This window comes from Scyliorhinus torazame, chromosome X (genome assembly GCF_047496885.1).
Source record: "Scyliorhinus torazame isolate Kashiwa2021f chromosome X, sScyTor2.1, whole genome shotgun sequence".
NCBI classification, from domain to species: Eukaryota; Metazoa; Chordata; class Chondrichthyes; order Carcharhiniformes; family Scyliorhinidae; genus Scyliorhinus; species Scyliorhinus torazame.
In genome coordinates, this window is record NC_092738.1 from 37,433,175 (window position 1) to 37,448,697 (window position 15,523).

The window sequence follows — 15,523 nt, forward strand, 5'->3', positions numbered from 1 at the left end:
GGACGTTCATGCCAATCCCGCATCAGACTCTTCTGTGGGCCTCCTCATGCCTGAAGACAATGAAATAATTTACAGCTTACATACTCCAACAAGAAGAAATCTACAGTGAGTTCAATTTAGCATGCTGGATTTGCTTCTCATATGATCTCTACACTGCGGTTACTAAACTCAAACTGAGTGACCACTTTGCGGAACGCCACTGTTCAGTTCACATTCGTGACCCCTAGCTTCCTCTTGCTTGCCTTTTCAATCCTCCACCATGCTCTCTCTTGGACGCCCCGGTTCTGACCTTTCTGTTCATGACATGCTGGAGTGTTCGACTGAAGCTCAGAGTAAGCTCGAGGAACAACACCTCCCCTTTTCACTTGGTCCTCTGACAGCCTTCTGGACTCAACATTGAGTTCAAAACACAAGCTCTGCCACCATTTTGTGTTTTTTGCTGATTAGGTTTCCTCTCTCCTTCTTGATTTGCAGAATTAATACAGAAAAAGCAATAGACCTGAGGATTGGGAACAGTTTAACAGTTAAACAAGTTAAACTGTTTAAAATTCAGCAAAGGCGGACCAAGGGATCAATTAAGAAGGGGAAAATACATTATGAAAGCAAGATAGTGGGGAATATAAAACTGATTGTAAAAATTTCTATAGTTATGTAAAGAGAAAAAGATTGATAAAAACAAATGTAGGTCCCTTACAGTCAGAAACGGGGGAATTCATAACTGGGAACAAAGAAATGGCTGAGGAACTAAATTCGTACTTTGCTTCTGTCTTCACAAAGGAAGACTTGAATAATGTACCGGACGTTCTGAGAAACACAAGTTTTAGTGAGGAGATGAAGGAAATTAAATGAAAAGAAATTAGTATTGGGGAAATTAATGGGATTAAAGGCGGATAAATCTCCAGGGCCAGAATACCTTCATCCCAGAGGATTTAAGGGAGTGGCCCAAGAAATAGTAGATCTATTGGTGGCCATTTTCCAAAATTCTTTGGACTCTGGAATGGTTCCTACAGATTGGAGGGTAGCGAATGTAACCCCGCTATTCAAAAAGGGAGGTAGAGAGAAAACAGGGAACTAAAGACCAGTGAGCCTAACGTCAGTAGTAGGGACGTTGCTGGAGTTAATTCTCAAGGATTTCATAGCACAGCATTTGGGAAGCAGTGTTGTAATCAAATAGTCAGCATGGATTTACGAATGGAAAATCATACTTGACAAATCTACTAGAATTCTTTGAAGATGTAACTAGTAATTGACGAAGGAGAATCGATGGATGTAGTTTTTATAGACTTTCAGAAGACTTTTGACAAGGTCCCACAGAGCAGATTACTATGTAAAGTTAAAGCGCATGGGATTGAGGGTAGTGTCTTGAGATGGATCGAAAGCTGGTTAGCAGACAGGTAGCAGAGTTGGAATAAATGGGGCTTTTTCTGATTGGCAGGCAGTGACTATTGGAGTGCCGTAGGGATCTGTGCGAGGACCCCAACTGTTCACATCATATATTAATGATTTAGACACGGGAACTAAATGTAATATCTCCAGCCTTGCAGATGATACAAAGTTGGGTGGGAGGGTGAGCTGTGAGGAGGATGCAGAGATGCTACAGCAGGATTTGTTCAGGCTGAGTGAGTGGGCACATGCACGGCAGATGCAGTATAATGTGGTAAATATGAGGTTATCCACTTCAGTAGCAAAAATAGGAAGGCAGATTATTATTTGAATGGGTGTAAACTGAGAGAGGTGGATACTCAGCGAGACCTTGGTGTCCTCGTGCATCAGTCGCTGAAAGTAAGCGCGCAGGTACAGCAGGCAGCAAAGAAGGCAAATGGTATGTTGCCCTTCATAGTGAGAGGATTTGAGTATAGGAATAGGGATGTTTTACTGCAATGGTATAGGGCATTGGTGAGGCCACACCTGGAGTATTGTGTGCAGTTTTAGTGTCCTTATCTGAGGAAGGATGTTCTTGCTATGGAGGGAGAGCAGCGAAGGTTTACCCGGCTGATTCCTGGGATGGCGGGACTGTCATATGAGGAGAGACTAAGTCGGTTCGGATTATATTCATTGGAGTTTAGAAGAGTGAGAGGGAATCTCATAGAAACTTATTAAATTCCAGCAGGATTAGACCGGGTAGATTCAGAAAGAATGTTCCCGATGGTGGGAACTAGAACTAGGGGTCACAGTTTGGGGATCAGTCATGGTCATAATGAATGGCGGAGCAGGCTCGAAGGGCCGAATGGCCTCCTACTGCTTCTATTTTCTATGTATTTTTTTATGTAAGGTGCTGGGATGGTGTGGGGATTCTGAGGCTGTGGTGGTCTCCGCATTGAAGATATGGAGACGGTTTCGGCAGCACTCAGGGGCGGTATTGAAGCTGGCACCAATTTGTGTGAACCATATCTTTGGGCGGGTGAGGTTAGATGCCAGGTTTAGGGGATGGGAGGAAAAGAGGGTGGAAGGGATAAGGGATTTGCTTTTGGAGGGGTGATTTGCGAGCTTGGAGGAGTTGTTGGAGAAATCTGGCCTTTCGCAGTTGGATGCATTTTGGTATCTACAGGTTCACAATTTCGCGAAAAAGGTCTTTCCGACATTCCCTGTGGTGCCACCCTCCTCTTTGATGGAGAGGGTTTTGTCGCTTGCAGCGATGGAGGAGGGGAGTACATCGGGCATTCACGGAAGGATTATGGCGGAGGACGCAAGTGTCAGTGGAGGGGTTCAAGTGGGAGGAGGAGTTGGGGTTCGAAGTGGAGGATGGGTGTGGTACAAGGCTCTGTGGAGGATGACTGTTTCATTTTGTGTGCGAGATTAGGGTTGATACAGTTGAAGGTAGTGCCTAGGACTCATTTGGCTAGGCTGTTTGTGGGAGTGGAGTATAAGTGTGTGAGCGTTGTGGGAGGGGTCCAGCTAACAATGTGCACATGTTCTGGTCATGTCCTAAGCTCGTGAGGTTCTGTGTCTCCGTCTTTAGCACCAGTCGACAATTCTGCAAATGGAACTGAAGCCCGGTCCCTTGGGGGCCATATTTGGGGTGTTGAACCTGCCAGAGCTTCAGGCGGGGGCCACTGGGGTGGAGGCCAGCTTCTCCGTCCAATGCCTCAGTATGGCTGGGGCTCTTATAGAGTTTTTATACCTCGAGAAGGTCAAGTACATGGTGAGAGGGGAAATTGAAGGGTTCTACCAGAGATGGCAGCCGTTTGGCCAACGTTAGTTGGTCGGGGGGGGGGGGGGGTACTTTTGTTGGGGGTCTTTTCATTGAGGGGAGCTGGGGGAGGGGGGGCAGTTCAGGGTTGTTTGTTATGGTTTCATTGTGATGTATAAAATTGAAAATGTTGAATAAAAAAATATATTTTTCAAAAGATATAGCGCTTGGGGCAAAAGGAATCAAAGAATATGGGAGGGGTGGGGGAGCAAGAACAGGTTACTGAGTTGGATGAACTGCCATGATCACATTGAATGGTGGAGCTAGTTCTAAGGGCCAAATGGTCTATTCCTGCTCCTATTTACTATGTTTCTTAACCTGCTGCTGTGTTCCCATGAAGCCCAACTCAAACTGGAGGAACAACACCTCATCTTCTGATTAGACACTTTACAGTCTTTTGGACTCGACATGGAGTTCAACTTCAGACTGTGAACTTTCTCTTCCACCTTGACCCTTTTTTGTTTGCTTGCTCGTTCGTTTTGCTTTCACACTGATCTTTGTTCTCCTATCTTACCTTTATGCCACTATCAGCAAGTTCTTTAGTCCATAGTGCTACCATTAACACTCCTTTCTCTTCTGTCCAGGGCATCTTTGTCAATCTCTCCTTAGCTCCCATCTGTCTCTGATCTTCTGTTCTGCTCCACCTCCCTCTCCAATCCATCATATTTCTACCCCTCTCCAGCTCGGAAAAGTCATAAGACTTGAAACATTGGGCGAAATTCTCCGGTATTGGCGCGATGTCCGCCGACTGGCGCCCAAAATGGCGCAAATCAGTCGGGCATCGCGCCGCCCCAAAGGTGCGGAATGCTCCGCATCTTTGGGGGCCGAGCCCCAACCTTAAGGGGCTAGGCCCGCGTCGGACTGATTTCCGCCCCGCCAGCTGGCAGAAAAGGCCTTTGGTGCCCCGCCAGCTGGCGCAGAAATGACATCTCCGGGCGGTGCATGCGCGGGAGCGTTAGCGGCCGCTGACAGTTTCCCACGCATGCGCAGTGGAGGGAGTCTCTTCTGCCTCCGCCATGGTGGAGACCGTGGCGGAGGCGGAAGGGAAAGAGTGCCCCCACGGTACAGGCCCGCCCGCGGATCGGTGGGCCCCGATCGCGGGCCAGGCCACCGTGGGGGCACCCCCCGGGGCCAGATCGCCCCGCGCCCCCCCCAGGACCCCGGAGCCCGCCCGCGCCACCTTGTCCCGCCGGTAAGATAGGTGGTTTAATCCACGCCGGCGGGACAGGCATTTTAGTGGCGGGACTTCAGCCCATCCGGGCCGGAGAATCGCGGGGGGGGGGGGGGGGGGGGGGGGGGGGGCAACCGGCGCGGCACGATTCCCGCCCCCGCCGAATATCCGGTGGTGGAGAATTCGGCAACCGGCGGGGGCGGGATTCACGCCAGCCCCCGGCGATTCTCCAACCCGGCGGGGGTTTGGAGAATCTCGCCCATTAACTGTTTCTCTCTCTACAGACGCTGCCAGACCTGCTGAGTGTATCCAGCATTTTCAGATTTTATTTCCGATTTCCAACATCTGCAGTATTTTGCTTTTATTTTAGAGGCAGCAGCGAGATGGATGCATAAATTGAAGGTGAATTCAATGTAAAAATCAAGCATAGAAAGAGAAGGAAAGACTGATTGGATGATTTAGAGAGAGAGAGAGAAAGAAAGAGATACTATTGCCCCTTAGTGTCGGAAGATGTGCAGGTTAAGTGGGGTGTCGGGGTACATCGAACATACAGAAGGAGGCCATTCGGCCCATCGAGTCTGCACCGACCCACTTGAACCCTCACTTCCACCCCATCCCCATAACCCAGTAACCCCTCCCAACTTTTTTGGACACGGAGGGCAATTTAACATGGCCAATCCACCTGACCTGCACATCTTTGGACTGTGGGAGGAAACCAGAGCACCCGGAGGAAACCCACACAGACATGGGGAGAACGTGCAGACTCCACGCAGGCAGTGACCCAGTGGGGAATCGAAACTGGGACCCTGGTGCTGTGAAGCCACAGTGCTATCCGCTTGTGCTACCATACTGCCCAAAGGTGGATAGGGTGGGGGAGTGGGTCTAGGTAGTGTCATGATATCCAGATCAGCATATCATGGTGCAATCACACACACACTGATGGACAGGCATTTGGACCAACCAGCACACACACCACATCGCAGCCAATCACTAGTAAGAGCACACGCACTAGAGTTCCCGCTCATTCTGTTAGGAGACAGCTCGGGACAGAGCTTGCAGCGTGACACTCAGACATGGACCATGTGCTGAGTGCCTCACCAACATTAGTGATAGGGCTGACAAATCTAATTTCTTTACCCGTCAGTCTGGCCTCAATAAAAGTCGAGATGGATTTGCAGGTACAGCATTAGTTATTTTATTTGGCTTGCAAGCCTGATTCATTTCACAGAGGCATAGGACACATCTAGTCTCCTACACCCCGGAAAGCGAATGAACAAAGAGACAAAGGGATTTCTGCAAATAAATTCAAATGGTATCAAGTTTCACATACACGATTCCCATAGGTCATCCTATACCCCTCCTGACCTGGTCATACATTCTGATTGGCTCACTTCTCATCCCTTTCTCTGGCCCCCTTATTACCCAGCATCCTTTTCTCCTCCTTTGGTGGACACACCGCCTCCTTGCTTTGCCATGCGGTCTGAAATCCTTTGTCTGTGAACTCACCAGAATGAGACTGGCCTATCTCTACATTACAGTAACTAATATCTCTAAAGTAACTATTTTATATTACATTCGTCATTCCCTCCTTTTATCATTCCATGATAACCGAACTATCCAATCCATAGCTACGGTCCCTCATCTAAAAAGATCCGTCGCTGCATTTCCAATTCCTGGCGTAGCCCCCCTTCATCTGCTGCACCCTCATGGATTTTGACAGCCAAGATTTTAGGGGCGTTGATCTGTTCCAGTGCACTCCGCATTCTACCCATCACACATTTAAGGATAGCTGGGCCCACAAAGATGCAGCCGATAGCCACCACTAAATACATGGCCATATTTATCAACCAGTCCTTCCAACCTCCAAATCCCCAGTTACCCAAAGAGCCAGGATCCTGCATTCCGTCCAGGTGATCCCGTATGTGATCCATAAATTTAGTGATGTTAGCGGTCAAGTCTTGAACTCCCATGATACACTTGCCCTGTACTATGGCGCATACCCCACCCTCACGGGCCAGAAGATAGTCAAGAGCATACCGGTTCTGCATTGCAAACAACCGCAGCTGAGACAATTCCTTGGTTATTGCCCCAACGGCTCCCAAGGTTTCATTTCCCAAGATGGTAAGGCCACAAATAAAATAATTCCTATCGCTGACAGCCAAGGAACCCCCCACACCTCCCAGTGTCAAGACGCTCCGAATTCCCCACCGGGCTGAGTGGCCCCGGTTGGGTGCGAGAACCTGAGGTTTTTTCCAGTTCTCGCAGAATTCAGCTGAGACTGCCCGGCATGCTAACTGATTATGCAGCATCCACGCCGAAGGGCAGGGGACTGTGGTAGGGACTAGAGCCCCAATAGCAATTTGGCGGGGAAATGGGGGTGACAAAACATTGGTCGCTGTGCCATTAAATAAAAAGTAGTATCCTTGTTCCGTGTGCAGGCTAGCATCACAATCAGTATATCGGTTGCGTAGGGACCCCCCAGTAGCCCAGTTTATCCAGCTTCGAAACGCCCATTCGGGCCGCCTAGCAATGCGGAAAGCCCTAGTCCCAACAGTGATATGAGAAACATTCGCCCAGCCACAAAGGAGCTGGAGGCCGGCGTTCAATAGAACGCCAGTGGTGTTGTAACAAACACATTGGCCAGACGCCTGGGTGATATGACACCTCCTGTCCGTACAGGTGGGGAACAGACATGTTATATTCGTTTCCACCTCTACCAGCAAACAGCCGTATCCTTCACTGCTGAAACAATTCTCATACGACCGGGAATCCCTATTGGGAGTGAAGTGGCTAGGTATATACGCCCTCCACCGTTGCAGCCTATCATACTGTGAGTGGGAATTATCCCGAGGAAGGGGAAGGCAAATAGCCGGTGGTGCTGAACCCGGATCGTAAGGAAGAGTGACTTGCTCGGACGGTGACTCGGAACGCTGACAATGAACCACCGTTTGGGGAGTGCCCCAAAGCGGTGAAACAGAAAATAACCTAGACACCGCTGCGGGGTTCGGGTAGCAGACAACCCGTCCCTAGCCATACAAGCGGTGGTAAATCTGGTAGAAGAGATTCATACTACCTGGGTTTTCCTCAGTGTGGCCTTTAACTAAATTAAGTGTATCTCCTGATAACCTACATTCTAGCTGTACTCCCCTTCTCACACGCTCCGTCCTCTCTCTAGTCCCCCTCTCTCTCTCACAACCTCTTCCTACCTTCTCCTGACGGTCTGATGTTACCTTTATCGCACCAATCTTAACACATCCAAAATCAAATTTACATGTACTCCAAAAACAAGGCAATTTCCATATAATGTTTCCTTCCCATCGCCGGGACCGGTGCAATTGCTTCATGAGTCCTGCATTTTCCTTGAATTTGGTGACCTTCCATGAGTCAATACTATGTCCTCGTATATGGGGGCAGTGAAGAACATCACCTTTGCATAAATGAACTGTCCTTGTAGCTTGGTTGGGGTTACAAATGTAGATAATATTTCCCTTTTCCATGTCCGTCGCCAATAACACTCCAAGCGAGGTGAGGCCAAATATCACACAGACGGTGCGTAGCCACCCCATCATGCTCCACACCTGTAAAATAGCACTGGGGAAGGGAGGCAGGTTAATCTGTCCAAGAAAATGAGGCCCGTTATCAGAACTCAACTGAGCTGGTATACTGTACCGGGGAATGATTTCCCGCATCAGAACTTTAACCACAGTAGCAGCTTTATTATCGGTAGTCGGATACGCCTCAACCCATCTGCTGAACCCATCCACAATGACCAAAACATATTTATAACATTGACACCTTTCCAACTCAATGTAATCCATTTGTAGCGTCTCAAAGGGACCACTGGGCAACGGGGTTTGCCCCATCCCACAAGGGATACCTTTGCCGGTGTTATATTGCTGACAAATCAAACACCGATTACTGATACTCTGGGCCAACCCCTGCATTTCAGGGTGCCACCAAGTGTCCAGCAACAAATCACTCGTCCCTCGAGCCCCACAATGAGTTGCAAAGTGTACACATTCAGTGACCCATAAAGCCAGTACATCAGACATACAAGTCTGATGTGCAGGCGTGGTCCATAAAGAGGAAACAGAATCATATGTACAACCTAACCGTTTCCACATTTGTTTATCACTCTCAGGAGCGTCCTCCTGTAACCTTATGACGTCTTGGATGGTTGGCATTGACTTGTCAGAAGCAGACATATTTATAGTAGATCGTTTAGTCTGACTTAACATTTTAGGCACCATCTCTTGCTGAATTTGCGCGGCTGTCCGCGCTGCACAACCTGCTTGTTCATTACCAACGTCAACTGGGGTCTTACCATTTGTGTGGGCAGCGCATTTAATAACGGAAATCTGCGCGGGCATAAGGAGGGCCTGCAGGAAGTCATTAACTAAACCCCGGTGGGATATTTGACCACACATAATCATGTCAGGTTGTTCTGACGAAATATCACTCAAATCGTCCCTTATTGTGGTAGTTTCCTGAATCAAGGCTAAACAGTCGTGGCCAGGTGCGTCTTCATGGACAGGGGGACCACTAAGAAAACAGGCTGGATTGATAGTGGTACAGTGTTTAAATGGCAGACGTGGATTGTTCAAAAGGTATATCTCATACCTATTCTGACGAGCTGCGGTAAGATGCTGAGTCTGCAGTTGCCTCAGTAGTGCGATGACCGAGTGGGAGCTATACACCGTAATATCCTGTTGGAGAGTGAGAGCATGTAACGGCTGTGCGATGGCATTGATTGAACGTAAATCCTGTACTAATCAGTACTGGTCTGGCTTGGCTGGTTTAGGCACAGCAAGTATGGGGGTGTTACATTCTGATTGGTAAGGGACCAAAATATCCTGTTGCAACAGCTCTCGGATTAATTTGTCCATAGACGGGGCTGCAGTCGAGTGTTAATCATTTCAGGGACCTCAAAATATTTTATGGCAGTGCCGTCTGGCGTGACTTGAAGTGCGTACTCTGTTGGATCTGAATGATCCACTGCCCTCCTTACCATAGGCCCCAAATCCCTGGCATGGTACTGGTCGTGGACCTGACGTGTAATATGAGGGCTTACTGAAGCTGACTGTGGCCATAAATGTGGTGGTATTGTAACAAAATCGGCTGTACCTTCTTCTCCCGTGACTGTGGCTGTAACTTTGACTGGCCATTCGGTCCCAATTAATGGCCGGTATTTGTCCTCCAACTCCCTGTTTTGTCCGGTTCTGTCATAGGCCAGGGTAACGTGATGCAGTGAATGTTCAATGTCTAACGTCCACCACTGGGGGGTGATAGAAATATAGCACTGTTGTCTCATCCTCCATGATTTAACCGTTACCCCCTCGTCTCCGCACTCTAGCTGTAGCTGGAAGATACACAGTAAATCTCGGGCCAACAAGTTACAGTCCAATCCAGTAGTCACTACAAACTGATGATCTGCAGACTTATTCTCGTAAGTGACTGTCACAGGTTCAGAAATAGGATACTCACACACCTGTCCTTGGAACCCCGACAAATGCTGGGTGTGGTCAGATAGTGGTAGTCGAAGTTCTGATTGCAGAGAAGACATGGCTGCTCCAGTGTCGATTACAAATGGGTGATGTTCATCTCCTATCTGCAGAGAGATAATAGGTTCCCTGTCCGATTGGAGAGGCCTTATGACTAAATTAGCTAGTCAATCCTGTGTTGGGAAAGGGTTTGCCTGGGAGAAGTCAGTGTATCTCGTCTGTCCTCCCCTTGGTGGATACCCCCTCCTTCTGCTGCCTGTCTTTTAAAGGGGCATTCCTGTTGCCAGTGATCTGCACGGCCGCAATTAAAACATGCATTGCTCCCTCTATATCTGCCCCGTCCTCTTCTCCCAGTAGACCAATGGCCCCTCAGAGGGGGCGGCGGTTGTAAAGCTGTTGGTGCATACGGTGGGCCATAAAAAGGAGCTGAGGGTCCCTTTGGGTGGGTTTGATATCCTCCCCCTCGCTGATCCACCCACCCAAAGTCACAATATTGGGGCTCCAGCTGGTAAGCTACCATTTCTGCCGCTTGTTGGGGTCGCAGATCATCCTTTTTCATTACATACTCAGTCTTAATCTTTGTAACTGAGCCTCCTTCCTGGCCTACACCCTCCTTCCAATAAAATCTGACTGCCCTTGCCATCTGGTAAGGGTCGTTCTCTGTCCAATTTATGTTATTACATTTCACAGCAGTAGCCACGGAAGGTGGTAGGCAATGCATTAACATAGCACAATATTGAGGGGAATTCTGACCATTTCGATGTGGCAAGTCGCCTGACTGCCCACGGTAGATTTCATTAAAACGATCCAGAAATTCCTCTGGCTCTTCAATCTTCTTAGGTTTTAGGTCTAAGATAGCAGAAATATTTATGGGCTTTTGAAATGTGCTATTCAACGCATTCAGGATTTGTGTCCCTCTATCGTCGTCTAACGCATGGGCTTGCTGAAGTGCGGCGTGGCTAGCATAATTCAAGTGATTAAGATGATTGCGGTACTCTGCTGGGGTTAAAACCTGCTGGACTAGGGCCCAGAGGTCCCTAGAATCAGCTTGATAAATTGTGATGGTAGTTCTCAGGGAATCCACAAAAGCAGCAGTTGATTCTTTTCTATCTGGGATTGTAGCCATAATAGCCATCATCTCACTGGGTGTCCATGGGATATAAACGTCTATCGTGGGCTGGGCCCCGGCAGTCACTGCGTCAAGGTTTGGTATCTTCCTAATCGGCAACTGTCTCCGAGTCTCACCAGGGGGCACTCCAGCTATTTCCTCTGGTTCTTCCAAGACTTCGACGTCCCTCCCTGTCACTAGAGGGAGTTATTTCTCTTCAGAATCATCCCTGGCATCTCCCTTTGTTCTCGAAATTTGCGGTTTCCCCTTGGTCTGAAGGGATTTAGGTGGTATGCTTAATTGTTTCTGGTTAGGATCAAGCCCTTCTCTCGCTGTCCGAGATCGGGTCCTAGAGCTAACTGGGCTTGTGGAACAGAGCTCCTCTTCCCCTACTGATCGTGAAGATGGTAAATCGGGACCCACGCTATCAACCAAAAGGGCTGGAGTGACTGGCATGATTGGGATCTGGGGAGCAGTGACTGGATATAAATTATTATACTCTGGTGGTTCTGGAATTAGTGCAGACAATGCTACAGGTGCAGTCGAAATCCTTTGCTGACATTTTCAAATTATCGAATTGGTCATTTTCTGTCAATTCAAGGCCAGCCATTGAACTACGTAGCCCATCTTTTGTTTGACCCAAGCCTTTCCTGTCTTTACTTGCGCGTTTTTTTTTTGAATGCACATTCCTTTTTCAAGACCTGTAATGTTTTTTGGTTACCCTGTTCACTAATTGGAATTCCCATTTTAAGGGCATTGTCCTGCCAACTTGATAACATGATCTTATCTCTTTCCTCTTGACAATGTTGTCTCCATAATCTAATTAACTCTTTAGCTTTCATACTTTGGCTCTTTTTTTAAAAAAAATTATATATATTTTTTTTAATTTGCTTATTTATAACCAATGGCAATTTTTGCTCCTTGGCAAAATGATTGAAAAGGTTCTAACAGTGTTCTTTTAAAACTTAAAATGTTTGAAAATTCAAATTGAATTACTGCAACTTGCAAGCTTAGCTCTGATCTCAACTCAGAACTAAATTTACGATTTGCTTAACACAAACTTGTATAACATTTACAACTTAATTAATTCTTTATCTTAACAATTTTTCTTTTAACAAGTTTTTCTTACATTCTCAAAAATGTTGGCTGCTATCAATGAGGGAGCAGTTAGCTGCGGTGATGTATACCGGAGCAAAGTCAACTGTCATCTCCAGATTTACACTTTTTAAAATGGTGTCAGTGAGTTTCTTTAAGTTTCTATTAATTCACAAATAAAATAAGATAAACATTATTTCAAGTAAGTAAAACTTAAGATTCTGGCAATTTCAATCAATTGCTTTCGAAAATAATAACTTTTATCAAAGAGGTGGAGAAACCCACTGGTTTCCTTTAATTAATTCAAAACGTAACTTTGCTGGAGTTCACTGACTCAAAGGAAAGGTATCCGATTACACTACAGGCTGCTGCTGTTATCTCAAGGCCTGAGTGAGAAGCACTGTCTGTCGTCTTTAACTTTGGCTGCTGCTGTTAACCCTTTGAGAGACTTCTGCTTTAACTAACATGCAGCATCCAGTTCTATGGATGTTCTTTGTTTTGAAATTTATCCAAGCAATTCCCCATAATCTCAACTAGTCCTCAGAACTGCGTTTTTCGCCACTACAGTCCAAGGGTACAATTTTAGCTTAATCAACTATAGATTTAAAACACTCACACATGGAATTGAATCATCTGTTTTAGATGTCGCATCAACCCATAACCTAACCCAAGCCGAATCAGAACTCACACATGGAGTTGAACCATCTGTTTTAGATGTCGCATCAACCCATAACCTAACCCAAGCCGAATCAGAACTCACACATGGAGTTGAACCATCTTCAGATTTAAAAACACTTATTTAACTGAACCTTCATCTGCTGAAGTCACATCAGTTCATCAACAACACAATTAACCCAAAACTGAACTATCAATTATGATATCCCATCAGTTTAATTTTCTAATCCCCAGACTGACCTTTGATTTCGTCGAGACGATCTTTCCGTACCAACCGCGAGTGACCAGACTAATCAGACGATAAGAAGAGGGGAAAAAGCAATGCGTGGTCATTTTCCAGCTATACATTGTGGGCCCCTTCTTCCCACTCTCCCTGTTCATAATCAGTCTAATTCTGATGTCGCGGTTGGTCAGAACCGTCTTGAGAAATCCCGGGTTTCGGCACCAAATGACAAATCAAATTTCTTTACCCGTCAGTCTGGCCTCAATAAAAGTCGAGATGGATTTGCAGGTACAGCATTAGTTATTTTATTTGGCTTGCAAGCCTGATTCATTTCACAGAGGTATAAGACACATCTAGTCTCCTACACCCCGGAAAGCGAATGAACAAAGAGACAAAGGGATTTCTGCAAATAAATTCAAATGGTATCAAGTTTCACATACACGATTCCCATAGGTCATCCTATACCCCTCCTGACCTGGTCATACATTCTGATTGGCTCACTTCTCATCCCTTCCTCTGGCCCCCTTATTACCCAGCATCCTTTGCTCCTCCTTTGGTGGACACACCCCCTCCTTGCTTTGCCATGCGGTCTGAAATCCTTTGTCTGTGAACTCACCAGAATGAGACTGGCCTATCTCTACATTACAGTAACTAATATCTCTAAAGTAACTATTTTATATCACATTCGTCAGGGCTAGGTCCATAGGTTAGCTGGTAGCGAACGTACCCAAGTCTATAGTTAGTTGCATCTGTTAGTTAACATAATAAAATCAAGTTGTACCATCTACAGCCGTGTTGGCTCATTTGTGTATCAGGACACCCAATACGACATGATACCACGAGTGGACGCAGACCAGCGACTGTGAGACCTACCTGCACCATTTCAGCCATCCGCCATCCTGATCCATGGAAATCATCAGTAAATGAGAGCTTCGAACGGTCCCTATTTCAGCAGCGCCTGCAGGGTAAGGACGAACCTTTTCAATCATACCTAACACACCTCCGCATCCTTGCGCAGTCATGCGGCTACGAGGCCACCTCCGACTCCATGATAAGAGATCAGATAGTTTTTGATGTTGTGTCAGACACCCTACGCCAGCAGCTCCTTAAAGTCAAACAACTCACCCTGGCGACTGCAATCGAGACCTGTGTCCTCCATGAAAATGCGACCAGCCGGTACTCCCATATCCAGGCAGCTGAAACGGCGCGGCAAGGGGCCCTCGAGGCAGAGCAGGTCCGGTCGATTGACTGCCTCCTGGCCCGCAGCCCGGACGAGGGCGGCCATTTCACGTGTTTTCCAAGGCCTCCCGCGCTTGTATGAGCCAAAAGAGGGGATGCTGAGGCAGAGGAACGCGATGCGCAGGCACGCACTACGCAGGACCGCACCATGCCTGCGCGGTGGCGCAACGAACGTTACGAACGTAATGACGTCACAACGTGCAGCAACTGTGGATCTGTACATTTAAAGCGGCAATGTCCTGCTAGAACCCGACAGTACCTACGCTGTGGCAGGTTGGGCCACTGTGCTGCCTGTTGTCGAGCACCTCAACCTGCCAACTCGCAACAATTCCGCCAGTCTCGCAGGACCGTGCGGGCCATTCAGCCTACATTCACTGGCTCACCTCCAGACACCTTGCAGACCGGTGACACCGACAACAGCGAGCCCTTCCGCGTTGCGGTCATCCATAAGAACAGGCTGTCCCCAAGTAGGCACCACCAGCAGTTGGCAGTCCACACCATTGATCCGGACGATGAGTGGTGTGCCACCCTGACGGTCAACCGATCCCAAGTCACATTTTGCCTGGACACTGGTGCCTCCGCCAATCTGCTCGCATGGTCAGCTTTCCAGGCATTAAAGGTCAAACCACCCATTCTACCTTCCCACTGTCAATTGGTGGATTACAATGGGAACGTCATCCCGGCCACGGGGTCCTGCCAGCTGGAAGTCACCCACAACTCGCGCACGGCCAAGCTGTCATTTGAGATAGTTGGATCCTCGAAGGACTCTCCGTTAGGCGCACAGGCGTGCAAGATTCTCCACTTCGTTCGGCAAGTCCACACTTTGTCTCCTGACGGCACATCGGACTTTCCAGATGTAGACTTTAGGGCGCAGCTCCACTCACTCCTTGCGCACAACCAGGATATTTTCGAGGGCATGGGCACACTGCCCTACACTTACAGAATACGGCTCAAACCGGATGCCACCCCGGTCATTCACGCACTTCGTAGAGTCCCAGCACCCCTCAAGGACCGCCTCAAGCAGCAGCTGCAGGACCTGCAGGACCAAGGAGTGCTTTCCCGGGCCACGGAACCAACGCCATGGGTCAGCTCCATGGTGTGTGTGAAGAAGCCATCCGGCGAGCTCCGGATCTGCATTGACCCGAAAGACTTGAATTCCAACATCATGAGGGAGCACTACCCCATACCTAAGCGGGAAGAGATCAGGAGCGAAATGGCTCGGGCAAAAATATTTACCAAGCTTGATGCCTCAAAGGGCTTTTGGCAGATTCAACTGGATCCGTCCAGCCGGAAGCTCTGCACTTTCAACACTCCATTCGGC